Source organism: Eubalaena glacialis, chromosome 4, assembly GCF_028564815.1.
Source record: "Eubalaena glacialis isolate mEubGla1 chromosome 4, mEubGla1.1.hap2.+ XY, whole genome shotgun sequence".
NCBI lineage: Eukaryota > Metazoa > Chordata > Mammalia > Artiodactyla > Balaenidae > Eubalaena > Eubalaena glacialis.
In genome coordinates this window covers 45,544,705-45,560,016 of record NC_083719.1, presented here as the reverse complement: position 1 = coordinate 45,560,016, position 15,312 = coordinate 45,544,705, and positions in this window count along the sequence as shown.

Below are 15,312 nucleotides of genomic sequence, written 5' to 3'. Positions count from 1 at the left end.
GACAGGTGTACAAAGCTGCTCCCTGTTACTCTGAACTTACAGTGACCTGTATAAAGTGCAAATACCTTTTTTGTTCAATTGTAATCCCACTATAAGGAAAAGATTGTCCTGAGAAAAGCAGCACTCTCTCACGTGTTAGGCTCTGTTTGCACTAGGATCCTGTACAGAGTAGTGTAGAGATGGTGGTTGTAATTTTACAGTTTTCTAAAATTACTACAAACTGCACCTGATATGCTTTATTAATAAAAGTCAAATCTGGAGAACTGTTTATGGATATTTCACAGTTCCTAGAGTAACTCCTGCTGACTGGAGTTCTCTGGCCGCGTGTACAGCTTCAGTCTCTGTTAAATGGTTTATGGTAATAGCTGAAGAAAATAGTAATAGCTGAAGAAAACTGGATAATTACACTAACAGCTGGGTGTGCAAAAGTAGAATCTATTTTTATCTTTGTGAGCAGAGAGGTAGAAGTAGGAGTTTGTAAATAGTAAAAAATGTGTTTTCATTTTGAGTTTTACAGTGTTAGGTTGTATATTACTTCACCATTTCAAAATTAGGTACTTATCCATTCTTGTATGTACTGAGGGTCTACTGTGTGCCAAATCCAGGGCCTGGCGTTGGAGATGTTGAGTGAGCCCAAACCTCCCCCTGCCCTTGAGGAAGTCACAGCGGAGTGGAGGAGACATTTGTCTAGTGCATTTATCTAGTGGTCAGATAAGTGCTGTGATACTATGATAAAGATATGCACTGGGTGTTGTGGGAACCAAGAACAGGAATCATGGGGAAGGAGCCGCAGGCGTGGGGTGGACTCAGAGAAGAGATTCCAGAGAAGAAAATTCTTTTTTATTGGATTTTGAAAGATGAGTGACGGTTAAATAAAGGTATGAGATGGGGAAGCGTATTATAAGCAGTGGGAATAACATATATACATGCCCGAGGGTGAAAGAGTTCACAGGAGAAGTGGATGTGTAAGTCTGAAGCATCATAGGTAAAGGCTGGAAGAAACAGAACTGATGTGCCCCCAAGTTCCATCACAAGGAATTTAGGCTGCACCGAAGGCTATGTGTAGTTACTGAAAGATTTTAAGGAAGCAAGTGACCTAGTATTTCAGTTTTATTAAATTCATTTTGGGGACATAAGCAAGATGGGTGGGGAAGAAGATGGAGAAAGATGACCCAAACGGTAAAGATACTAATGTTGTGATCCAGGTTAGAAAGGACTTTATAAAAAGGAGCATATAAAGAGTTAGGTAGTGTCTCCTTTGGCCCATCTACCAATAGTTTATTTTAGTATCCCCAGTACGGTGGCATATGGCAATCAAATATTGAATGAATAAATGACAGTAGATTTGGGAGGGACTTGGAAAGTTGATTTTAATAGGATTTGGCACTTTATTGAATGTGGAGCCTGAGGAAGAAGGTGGGCCATAGGATGATTGGCAGTCAATGGCTGGTAGGCAGTGTACTGTGGGGTCATTAACTGAGATAAATTAGGAATGTAGAAGGAAGAGCCTGATATTCAGGGAAATACAGTGAGTTTAGGACAGCTTGAATCAAACTCTTGTGAGGATGCTCAAATAGGTCCAGCAAACAGTTGGATATACATGTCTACATCTCAAGAGCAAGCAAGATTTGGGAGTAAACAGGCTTTGGATGAGAGCACACAAAAAGGGGTCCCTGTCATCCCTCCTACCCAGCAGCATTTTTATTTTTTGGTACTGAGGACATCTATGTAAAACCTAACAGTGTTGATAAACCTTTGCAGTGAAGGAAAGAAGATAAAAAATTCCCAAATAAATTCTACTTTTCAAAATCAAGGACCCTGGATTCCATAAAAACAACTCCCAAATAACAGATGTGCATGATGAGCACCTTCGGTCCTCAAGAATGTTTCTCACTTAGCCATCCCCAATCTTGGCAGTCTATAGGCTGAGATACAAGGCAGTCTTTTAAGATGTAAAACTTCAGTTTTGGTGCATAGTAATAGCTAACTTCAGCTAAGTGTGGTGTGACCATGGCAGGACTCAGATCCTGAGTTATTTGACATTTACTAACTACTTCATAAAAGTAGTAAAAAAAAAAAAAAAAACCCACCCTTCAAGAACTATTTTTGAATGTAATCTTATGTTTGCTAGATAGGAAGTGTACTGCAGTGGAAAAGCTTTGGAATCAGTCCTAAGTTCAAATTCCTGTTCAACCATGTATTACCAATAAGATCTCAAGAAATACCTAACCTCTCTAAGCTTCAGTTTCCTCACCTGCAAAGATTAAATGATAATAAAGCACTTGTACATCAAAGGTGCTCAATAAATATTTGCTCCTTTTCTTGTCCTGTTTCCCCTGCCTTCTTCCACACCCATCATGACAGTAACCCTGGCTACCTAGAAAAGAAAATAACTGACTCATTTCTGCCCCTTCCAGTCTTCCTTTCTGTATCAGTCATGGGCGAGCCAGGAATGCACACGTCATTTTAGGACTTTCAAAGAGAAGGAGTTTATTGGAGGCTATTGGTTGTATAGATGATGGAAGAGCCCGGGAGTCAGATGGGAGGTGGTGAGGCAACCAAGAGATAAGCAGCAGCAGGGAGCCGCTACCACGCCCTTGGCTGGAGAGACCCAGAGAGAAAGTGGCAATACTCCAGAACTGGGGGTCTCTGGCAGAAAGTAGAATTATGGTGGTCACTGCCTACCAGGAGTTTGAAATCATGGAGCGAATGTAGTCACTGTTTGAGATAACCCCTATACACATCTGGTTGGGAAAGAAAAGGGATAAAATATTCTGGATTATTTCTTCCTTTTGCCCTACAGTCTACCATGGACCAAGTGAACTGGACACTAGCGGAAAAGAACCCTGATGAATGTAGTTGCAGGAATCATTCTTCTATTGGAGAATGAAGCAGGGAAGGGCAGGGGTGGGTCTGAGCTTGAACAGGCCAATACCTTCCTTCTTTCTTAACTTTTCTCTTCCATTAATTTTGTACCACCTCTATCCTCTCTTCCTCTTAAATCCCAAAGCGACATGAGTGCTAAGAGCTCTAGGTCACTAGGCAGGAGGATGACAGGCAGGGGAAGTTTAGAGGAGGAACAAGATAGAGTGAGGAACCTTAAGATGAGTCACTCTTGCTTTATGCCTCTGTGATTTGAAACATCATCAGACATTTTTACACTACAGAGACGTTCGTCTAATGAAAATAGATATGACTTAAAAATGAGTAAGGTACATTTTCATAAGGTACATGGAGAAATCAATGTTGGTATTTTATAGCAATTCTGTGCATGGTAGAGTTGGTATATTTCCAAGGCTTGGAGTAACCTCTTCTATAAATAGAAACCTGTAGATTCCATTTTGTTTTTCCTTGACTTGCAAGAGATTCTAATCTATATATGAATAGACTCATGCTTTCTTCTAGTACTTCTTTATGCCGTGTTAACTTTAGTAATGGAAAGTATCCCTTTGTTTGAATTGCCACAATTTAATTATATTAGTGAATTCAAACTAAAATGTTAAACTCCCATATGCAGTGTTAGAATTTAATATAATGGTTCATCAGTGTTTGGAATTCAACTGAATAGAATACATAGATTTTGCCCCTGGGATTAGCTTTATAATACAACTATATACAAAGCAAAATTGATTTTAATGATTGAGGTACAATAACTTCACTACCAAGTTAAGGTGAAAATAATAAATGTACTGAGATATCTCAGCTATGAAATACTGAAAGATCAGATATTTTAATCCAACCATACAAGTTAGAACAAATTCTCTTTTTTAGGACTGTAGCAAATTAGTACTGCAAGAAACCAGGCAACAGGCCTAAATGAAATAAAATCAGCAATGCCTTTCTTTGGTACTGCTTTGGAATCAACGGCAGCCGAATGACCTTTAAAGCTGGGATCATGTCGAACATGCCGTAAGAATTTTTAAACTGAATGAAAAAATATCTTTGCAAATGGACTTTTATAAATGTATTCATAAATGGCAGTGAAAATCAAATTGAGCTGAATATAAGTATGAAAGCGAATATATTTTCAAAGTCCTAATGTGTAAGAAATTACAGTTAACCTCAAAGACAATATGCAAGTTATATTTCTTGTTTAAAATACGAAACTTGTGGCAAAAATTCAGTTCCTCAAATAAGAAATGTTTGTGGTAAAACAAAACCCACCATGAACAAATTATAAAAATATATGATGTAGTAGGAAAAGTTTGGAATTTTAATCAGCTATATTAAGCTTGACTGAACTGGGCCAATGGCATGCTGGGTATCAGGAACACGACACTGCTTGATTCTTATTTTTCTCTTCTGTAAAATAAGGATAATAATAAAAATTGTATTGGAATCTATTAAGATGAACAATATGATATTGATGATATTTGACCATTTTTGACCTACAACAAAAGCTATTTCTTTTCATTCAAAAAAATAAGAGAAGTAATCAGATTGGAAGTTTTCTTCCCTCTTTTAATATTGTCTTTATTAATATTTCCTTTTGTTTTATATTGATACCATTTACTGAAGAGTAAATAAGAGTATGCACAATATAATATGTGATATACACTTCAGTAAAGAGTATATTTTGTACCTAATTAAATATTGTTAGAGCTTTTCAATTATTAATTGCTTCATTCACCATGCTCCTAGGAATCAAGTAAGGAATGCCCCAAAGTGAGAGCAATTTAATTTCTGATAACCAACAAAATTTAAGTCCAGTCACATAAACATCTCCCACATTGTAAGTCCTCCTTTGTTGCTTTTTCTTGTTATAGTCTTTTCTCAACTATCTTCAAAAATAATTCCTCTACTGTGTTCCAAGGAATACCAAATTCTTTCAATATCATGAAGATTCCCTGAAAAATGTACTCACTGGCAAATTATTTGGGGAAATACTGAATTAAATAAATGTAAACATTTCTTTAAGTCAAAACTTCTCAGGAACTTGAATATGCTATATCCTGCATTGTGAATCTCCAGAGAGGAATGGAGTGTAAAGGTTTCTCCAAACTTACTTGCCCTAGTACACTATTTGTTTTGGATTAACTTTTAAGATCGCAAGCAATGTTCCTTGGAATGTAGTTTGCCAATGTATGTAGTAATCATATTTAGTAACCAAAATTTACTTTTAAAAGATCTTGAACCAGTCAAATAGGTTGGGATGAAAGCACAGATATTTATGGTGGTAGGACAATATTTAGGTGAATAGGGAATTTAGCACCACCTCTGATATCACAGTTCCAGAGCCCTTAGATATCTTCTACAGTCTTACTTAGTAAGAAAATTTTCCCTCTAGAGGGAGAAACTTATGCCCCAGAAATCAACCGTATGGCCAGGTAACCACGTCAGCTTTGCAGTGCAGACATTCCATTCCTAGATAATAAGGAGACGCCTACAGTTGACTTATGCACATTTCTGTTTCTTTACAATAATAGCATTGAAATGCTTTAAAATAAATTTTAGTCCATGTTCACTATGATTTGCAAAAGACATTTTGGGTTTGGAAGAGAGCATGTTGATAGTTCCTTACACTGAAGAGCACAGTTGTAAAGCATCTTCCTCCATATGCCACCTCCTGTGAAGAACCTACTGAACAGAGCATGTGGACCTATCATACTGAATACATTAGAGCAAGATTTATTAATTAAACTTCATTGTGAAATCATTGTAGAAAGGCAAGATTTAATTGACTTATTTTAATGGCATGATAAGGAAAGGAGTTATATCTTCAGAAGGGATATAGAAACTCAGTTCAGTTAAAAAAAAAAAGTCAGGGAACCCTAATTGAATAAATCTCACACTGCACCAGGAGCATAATTTTATAGCTCCATTCCAAATGAAGAGGGTCTTTCAATGTCCACTACATGGTTTGGAACATGTTGTTTTAGCTATTGATGAATTGTCCAATTTGGTTTTTTCTCATTAATACTGAACAGCCAGGTACTGCAAAGATGTGATGCACGTACCCACGGAGGGTGACCACACACCTCTGTTTACCTGGGAAAATCTTACCCAGACTTTGTCCCAGTCAAATGTGTCTGGATTTGGAAGATGAATTATATGGTGACCCTATGAAATATTCATTGCTATCCCACTCATGTGCTATCCCACATGAGCTAAGATGTATCTAGCGTGACCTGCTCCCATGTTACTGCACCTTTGATTTCCATTCCTTTTTCTATGAAAGTTAGGTTAGAATTTTTCAGTACTGTTAGTGTCTATGACCTTATTTTTATGCCTCATTAAACAGAGAAGCAGAAAAACTGAATCCAGGCTACACAAATTTATTTAGATGCTGGTACACATTACATGCTTTTTTACTTTATCTGCTTGTTAAGACCACTATAACAATGATGGTAAAAAATATTAATGACAGTCAATGACACAGGTACCACCTGGTAAATGAGAATGAAGGAAACATATTTGGAAAAGATATGGTTTCTCTAATCACTAATCTTTTACAGACTCTGACTCATAATCAATTACCTGTCATTTCAACTTAGAGGTATATGGTTGAATTAAACAGTGACATGATTTCATCCTGGCTTTAAAGAGGAAGGACTGAAATAGAAATATGGAGTTCTTGTTTCAAATAAAATTGATTTCCTTCAATTCAGGTGGATAGACTGGAAAAATAATTTGACAGGAAAAATGAATGAGTTTGAAATGTACTCTGAAAATAATAGATCTCATCGATTTAAAAATATTTAAAATATTCTGTGGAGTGTGGTGAAGCTCTTATGGAAATAAGAATTTAAATATAGACACCCCAGCTTCTTTGGTCAATATTAGCTGAAATGCCAATACTAACTAAACATACCAAGATGTCATAATTGTTTATGTAAGAAAGGAGGTTATAAAATAATAGTATTCTGAGTTCCTAGATACATCAAAAGAATTTCACCTTGAACTTAGTAACATTGTCAATTTAGTGACGCATTTAGAATTGCGATTGTATTGGTACATTTTATGGGCTTAGCTAAGAATTAAAAGTAAGAATGCACTTTATATCAGGCATATAACAGCTGGCTTGCTTTAGTGACGTAGCTACTACACTGAATGGACTGCATAGCAAATTTAAATCTTTCATTAGGGTTTCCCAGATTCTAATTGGCTTTTCTCTTAGCATTCATGGTATACGAGTGACATTATATGGTTTCTTGAAGTTATCCTTTTACTTTAATGGGCAGAAGAACAAAAACAGGAATTAAGATTGAGAGTCATAATAACAACAATAAATATGAAAGTTTTATTACATGTATGTAAAGATTTCAAGAATTAACAGTCAGAAGAAGCATTTTTAAAAAATCTTTGGGTTATATCAATATTTTTATTGAAAACCTAAAAATTTGTGTTTTAAAAAATACAGATATTGCAGGTCACATCACAATACTCCAAATTCTTGTAAAGAAAGTTGATTCGAGCTCTTGTTCTTGCACTCTATTAGTTCAGCACCAAATTGGCCAAAGTAACTTATTTTTTTTAAAATGTCATTTATTTTAGTTACACAGACATGGTATTGAGTTCTCTATGTGTTTGGATGACTTTTTTTCAGTGAAGCACCATGAGGTGTTCAGAAAACGTATTAGACATATCGATGTTATTTACCTAGCATCATTGCCACAGTGCCAGTCTGGTATTAAAGTGTAACAAGTGTCTACAGGAGCCAGTTTCTTGGCAACGTGAAGGAAATTTTAGGTCAATAAAGCAGACAGAATCTCAGCGTTTGGTCATATTCCAATCTCTCAACGTTTGGTCATATTCCAATCTTCGGACACTGTGAAAGGTACTGTGGATTGTTTTCCAAACATTGTGTGCTTGTTTTAAGTGGTTGTGAGAAGAATGAAAGGCCAGTTTCCTGACAAGCTAATGGAAGGGCATTGCTCACTTTAGAAACTAAAGCAAAACAACACAAAATCCACAAGCCTAACCAAAGTATCCAAAATATAAGGCAGATGTCACGAGGAAGATGAGCATTTTTGAGCACTTTGAGCTAGGGTTAGCTGTATTTAAGAAAATAAAAATTTTTGAGAAATAAACCATTTTGTTTGCTTGTTTTTTGTTTGTTTTCCTTTTGCTTTCTTGGTAGCAGACCCTGGTTATCAGGACTAAATGAAGCACTTAGATGTTTAAAAGACAGGTCTTTAAAAGACAGGTATTTATTTCTTAGAAGACTTTTAGCAGTATATTAATTCATTGTCTTCCTGAAAACAGGAGACAGATAGAAAAGCTAAATGACACTAACCCAATTTAGAAAAAAATTAGTTCCTATGAAGTAGTAGATAATGTATAATATCGTTCATGAAAATCCTGATTGGGGAATTTCAGGTTCTTTCAGAAAAACGCTTCTGTATCATTTCAAGGTCAACTTCAACAAACAATAGCACCTTTATGGAAAGCATTTTGTTGGTTCAGGTGCTTTAGACAATCCAATTCAGTGTGAAAGTTTGCACTTCTTATCTAAAAATGGCTTCTCAAGAACAAACACAACATATTAAATTTGCAAGCCATAGATGTCTCTCTGGCTTAATAGTTTTATTCCAGTAACTCTGGACTGTTAGAGTCATTCATTAAGAAGCCTTCAGCTCTCTGGTTGCTGTACCTCAGCTCTCCTTGGAGAGATTACACATCCTATAATTTCCCCGAGTGGGAGACATGCCAGCCTGACTAATGAAGGCTGTCACTGTGATGCATCAGGTCACCAGGGTCACCAACACTGTTGTGCCATTGCTAGATTATGGTGCAAAATGGCACTTTTAGTGTTGAAGTAAAACCTGATTCATCATCTTATGCTTTTTTCTGAGGCAGCGCTTAAAGAACATGTTGTTACTCCTGTAGAGCAAAAAAAGGCAATGTTTATTTATCACCTTAGCTAGAACAAACTGAGTAAAATGAAGTCTTGGGTGGACTGTATAAGATGATGAAATTTCCGTCTTTAGCAGTGGGCCATAAAATGGCAGAATCTGTAAAACTGGAAAGTTCATTTACTGCCTAGTCACTGAAACTGAAAAAGAAAGAAATTATCATAATAAGGATAATAAAAACACAAATTATGATGAGTTCAATGTGGCAAGACCCTTTGGTGAAACCTTAATTTCTGTTTAAAAAATCACATTAAATGTATTGAATGTAAATATCATATTTCTAGAGCATCTCTTTGAAATAATCTCTTTCACTGTATTTTAGAAGCTCTGGTTCCTTAATCCTAGCGATGTCAGTGGGTGACAAATATTACCTTTGCCATTTTAAAGACAGAGAAATCAATCATCAGAGAAGTTAAATTGTTCATTTTTGCAGAGTCAGTGGTAAATAGAACCTGAAGACAGTGAGTGCAAATAAAATAAAGTTCATCCCTTTGTTCACTTCATCCAACATTGTAAAGAGGCCATACTGCCCTTGAATCCATTGGGAGAAGTAGAACTGAAAGATGAATCTTCCCAGCAGCTTTGGGGCTCACTTTTTCAGAAGCTTGGCCACAGCTGGTGAGGCAGCCCAGGGCTCTGACAAAGGAAGTGGCCTGAAGTCAGGAGTACTGGCTTTGCCACTCACTAGCTGTTGGACCTAGACCAAGTCCTTCCCTGAGTCTGTCCTCATCTGCAAATCAAGGCTAATACCACCCTCACTCTACATCAGAGCTATTGTGAGGATCACACTGAATAACAGGTGTAAAATGGACAAAAGCAGGATGCAAAGTACTCTACCAAAATGAGGCATTATTACTAATTGTCATTATGGGTATCATAAGCAAAGCCATGATAGGCAGAAGCTCTTCTATTAAGGGACCTCGGGAGGATACTGTGAGGACATCTATGTGGAGTTATGCAGGACCCAAAGTTCATGCTTCCATTAGCGTCAAAGCAAGGCTGGGTCACTCTTTATTTCCCAAGCCAAATTCAAGGGAAATTCTTGGGCGGCCAGTGTGTAACTAGAGTGAACCCCAGATCCTGACTGCCACACCTGTTAGGGGAGTCCTAACCTTTAGATTTTAACCTAACCTTTCCTGGAAACTCAGATGGCTCTCTTCTTTTTAATTTTTTTTTTTTGATGTCTTTGTTTCAGCTGTCTACCAAGGCCAGCCTGCCACTCTGATACCGCCAGCACTGAGCTGCCCATCCCTCTTCCAAGAGACGTATACAGTGGGCCCTTTGTATCCGCAGGTTTTGTGTCCACGGATTCAAGCAACAGCGGATCGCCACTTTATATGAAACATGAGCATCTGCAGATTTGGGTATCCCTGGGGGTCCTGGAACAAAGGCCCTGAAGATTATCAAGGATGACTGTAACCACACTCTCATATGCATGTGTGCATGTATGCTATAATCATTCTCTTCAAAATGTCCTGCCATAATATGCCTACTATTTTGGCCTTGAATATAAAATCTTTTAGACCATACCTGTATTTTCTTCTATTAGGAATCTCTGAGAATGGTCATAGCCATGAAAAGCAATAATAAATGTTACTCATCTGTAGGTCCTTAAAAATATCAGAAGCATGAAACAAAACAAACAAACAAAAACCAATGATTAGGCTTGGGTAACAGCCCTGTCTAGCCCTGTTCTGGCACCTACATGGCTGCTATTTTGTTGACCTGTTTCTTTGGATTACGTCTTAAACTTATATGTTAACTTTGAATATAATTACAATGTCACTTTTCTTTTTTAGCCAGAGACAATTATATGCTGTATTAAGGAGATAAACTCAGGCCTTGCTAATCACAGTACAAAATACTACTCATAATGGGCAGTGATCCCACGTATAATGAAAACATGAGACTCGAGGACATCCGAAGTGGAGTGAGACACATTTAAAACATTATTTATCAGAGAGTTAGTGTACAAAGAACATTGTCAAGGGATTAAATTCACAGTTTGTATTTTCTTAGGCTGCCCCAGCCTTGAGGGACGTGGAAGGTGGAGAGGTGAAAAATAGAGTGAGATGAGCTGTTATAAGTTTTCTGGGCTTTCACTCCCCCTTGTTATTGCAGAACCTGCGACTTCCAGTAAAACACTTTTCTATCCACTTATTTATGGTGTCTACAGGCGCTATGTCACTGGCATTCTCCTATGGGTTCTTCTAGCTGCTTTAGTCACATGCCATTTTGTTCCTTTTGCTCTTGGAGCCCCTGTAAGAAATGCATAGGAGGCCCATCCTCTCAGTGCTCCTAGGTACCATTATAAGCAATATCCTGCTCTTATGCTGAAACCTTCCAGATGCCAAAATGAGAGTGCAGATTCCGGGAACTTCAATGGCTGAAGACGTGGAGCACACGGCATGTTGTGTGCAGAAGAGGGGAGAAAGCCCACACACTCCTGTTTTGTATGGCACTCTGTCCTGTGGGTATCGAAGTATTGCTTTTCTGGGAGGTTTTAGTGAAAACAATGATTTCAGGTTACATTCACAGTATCTCCTCTATCTGGTGTCTATGGAATCAAGAGTGAGGACAAATCATAGTGATGGACGTCATGTTGAGCCCTGGATTTTCTTTCTCTCAACTGATGGAGTGGCAAAGCATACAGGTTCTAAGGTCAGACCTGAGTCCAAGTCCCAGGTCTATCAAAACTAGTTCTGTGACTGTGGGTAAGTTCCTTGACTTCTCTGTCTGGACTTTTATCACATCCACTGTAAATCAGGCATAAAATCCATGTCATAGAAATATGAACCCTCTGAGGATTGTTAAAATAATCCACAATAGTGGCCGGCACAGAGTCAAGACTCGATAAATATCAGATATCACTTTTTTTCAAAATATTCACAGTTTGGGGAAATCTAATTCTTAATGTGAAAAAAATGAGATAAATGAATTTTAAATAAACATAGGAAAAACTCCTTTTTAGGAGCTTTTTGTATGCATAGAATGGAAACTACTTATCTGTTCAGGAGGAAAAATGTCGCCTTCTCATCTTATCTCATCACCATGAGTTAATTCATAGGGTGGATAGGAGCTAGGTCTGAAGTTATGTAACAAACTTATATCTTGGCTGATCATTTCATTTAGGACATCACTCCAGATGTGTGTATTTATTTTTGTTTGATTTTCTTTTTTGTCCAGATAGTGCTAAGTATCTTGACTGAGCTGCTCTTTTTTCCTTCATGACTGGATTAGCTGCACTGATGGAATGAAATGCATAGTTTTGGCATAGTGTAAACCATAGCTTTCATGTCTCTATTTGTGATTTTCTCTATGTGTCAAATGAGAGTAATCATACAACTGTAAGCGATACAATGAAAACTGACTAGTAAAACTCCTGAAAATGCTCTGAAAAGCAAAGTGCTCTATAAATAATAATGATACATTGTAGGTACAACATTGAGGACCCTATTTTATCTCTAAAATCAAGCATTCCCATTAAATTAATTAACATCACAGGAGACGGAAAATTACCATATGTTGAAGTCAGGTTAGATTCCTAATCCTTTTTCATGTACACAGGAGAAAAGATGAATTGTGGTCAGAATGAGAATCTAGACATTTCTACCAGCATAAATAAAGCAGAGAATTATTTTATATTTTCTGAATTGTATCTGCTGCATTGTCTCTCGGGGAAACATGTGAAATAAAAAAAAAAAAACAAGCTTCAAAAATTAAATTTCATCTTCTTTTCACATAGGTACTTTGAAGCATTAAGTTCGATTTCCAAAAAGGCTCTTAGTAGTAGAAGGTTTTGGTTGAAGAAATAAACCCTGTGTTATGCCAATTGCCTTAGAGGATTTCACTGCATAACATTTTTTTTTTTCTATTCATGAGCAATGAGTGCCAAAACTTATTTCAAAGTATAAAGATGAATATGCTAATATAAATTTTGTTCTATCCACAAATGATTGAATATCTTACAGACAAGAACTGGTTCCTGATCACAATGTGAAAGCTGAACTGAGTGGGTTGTTAGGGGTTTTCTTGACCTCTTTTGCATAAACAAGAGCACATGGAATCAAGTTGCTACAAATAAATTTGTACAGCATCTATTTTCCCTTCATTTGGGTCAACTCAAACCATCAGATGGTATTTTCTAATGCCAGAACTCAGTATATTTTATATTTTTCCCATCTTTTGCTACAGTGGTGGTTCTAGGATTTAAAGATATGAAGTCATTAGCTACAAAACAATTACTGATTTACTGGTTGAAAGGTACAATTCCATAGAGAAGGGATGAAATCCAATTTTATTTATACTGAATCTGATAAGATTTAAAGATGTTCCTGAAAACAATTAAGATTGACTAATGGACCTAATATTGCCCAATCAAAAACTGTGCCATGTATCTAAAATAGATAACATTCATTAGAATAAACAACAACTAAAGAACTATTGTTTATAAGCTACCCAAAAAATTAGATCATTGTCAAAATAACACCACACTCTTGATAATATGATGTAGGTTTTACATTATTATTATTTTTTTTTTCTGTGGGTTTTAGGTGAAATCCATGCTTCTAAACTATCGAATCTTAATATTTCAAATTGTCTTTTAAACATTGAGGTTAAAAAATCCACATCAATTAAATAATCAAATTCAGCGTTTAAGTATCAAGCCATAGGGTATTATGCTGATTGTATTTTATTAGAGTCAACTGGCAGTTTTACAAATTTAAAGAGATTTGAGAAGTTATTATGATGTGAGTGATGAAGACCTGTCTCTTGTTTGTGGGTGGTTTTAACAGCGTGATTAAAAAATGTACTTAGATTAGCTGAGTCAGACTGTGCCTCGTTCTAAAATGGGTATTTACCATCTCCAAGATTAAAGGCCCAAAATATCTCTTCCTTACCCATCAATCATTTTGTTCAGATTTTCCTACCACTCTCTCATACCTCTGAACACATTGACTATGATGTTCATTGTGGGGATTTGCCATTCTCTGCTTATTTGAAAAGCAATGATACTATTTTCAGAAGGCAATTAATTTTAAACTATTAACAAAGCCATTTATGGATTTGAGTTTTTAGCATTCATATTAGCATTTTGGAATCATTTCTCTAAAATCCTCAAGCTTATCCAGACACTTGGGCTTATTTTTAGACAAGCTCCTCTTTAGCAAGTACCAAAATCTAGGCCACATTTTGGAGTTTTAGTGCACAGCGACTTTTCTCTTTTCTGGTTTCTTGATTAAACAACACCAGGATATTTGTCTTTTTTAGTGAAAAAAAAAACGAAAAACTGACTGCTCTTCTTCCTAATTGAGACCACATTTTTGTAAATGAGACATTTTATAAAAGAAAAGTACTTTATATGCAGACTTCCTTTTATAAAACCTATGCTGGGGAAATTGACTGTCTCTTTTGTTCTGGACTATTTCTGAAATAGCCAGTTTTTATTTTATGAAATGGAGTAAGTTTTTCAAATTAGAGAGCATCTTCAAAACCATATGCTCCAATCTACTCATCTATAGAGAAGAGATTTTGTTCAGAAGACATGGTTCTATCTAGCGAGGAATCGGATCTGTGTAACAGTGCACAATGGAAGGGTCTGCTGCGATTTATTGTCCGGGCGTGAAATTTTACTAGGAGTTTTGTCTAAATTCAGAGTTGGATTTACTACAAAATTAATAAAACTTTGCTTGCAAAGGCCCCTTCTACAGCCTGGGAAGCAGCACAGCGTGTTCACAAGAACATGCATTTTGTAAAGTTTGCAAAATAGTCTAACCACGATCAGTTAAGACCACGCGGTCTCTTTCCACGTCCACTTTCCACACTTTACCTCTTGTCAAGTAACGTTGGAGTGGCCACATTTTTGGAATTTGGTATGAAGTGATATCGAATTGGGACTACATTTAGTATAAAATGGCTTTAGAGAGTGATGTTCCATTAATTTATATCAGCTTCAGATCTGATCTTGAATTTTTTCTCTTTCTCTACACGGTTAGTAAATTAGTGTTCTAGATTCAAGAACATAATGTATCAAAGCATTTGAAAGATGTTTAACAGCATACTTTATTTTATCCTTCAGTAAGAGATGAAAAGGGTGGGAGAGGTTAGAGCATAAAAAGGAGAATTTACAGGTGGCTGAGAAATTGATAAATGTTAATCACTGTGAGGTCTGTTTTTATTTATAATTTTGATATTTTGTTTACCCTGGAACTTTGCATTAATTTTGATTTTTTAATATATCACATTAAAATATTGTTCATCTTGATTATTGAGTTTTTTGGCACTCCCCCTGCCCCAATTTTTTGCCCAAGGTGGGTACCTCACGTGCTCCACTGTGGTCGCTCTTAGCTGTTGATCTCGAGCCTTAGCCCTGCCGCATTCAAAGTATTTAATAATAATTTGAATATAGGTATTGAATCATATTTATTGATTTCCAGATTACACAAGGCTAGCGGAG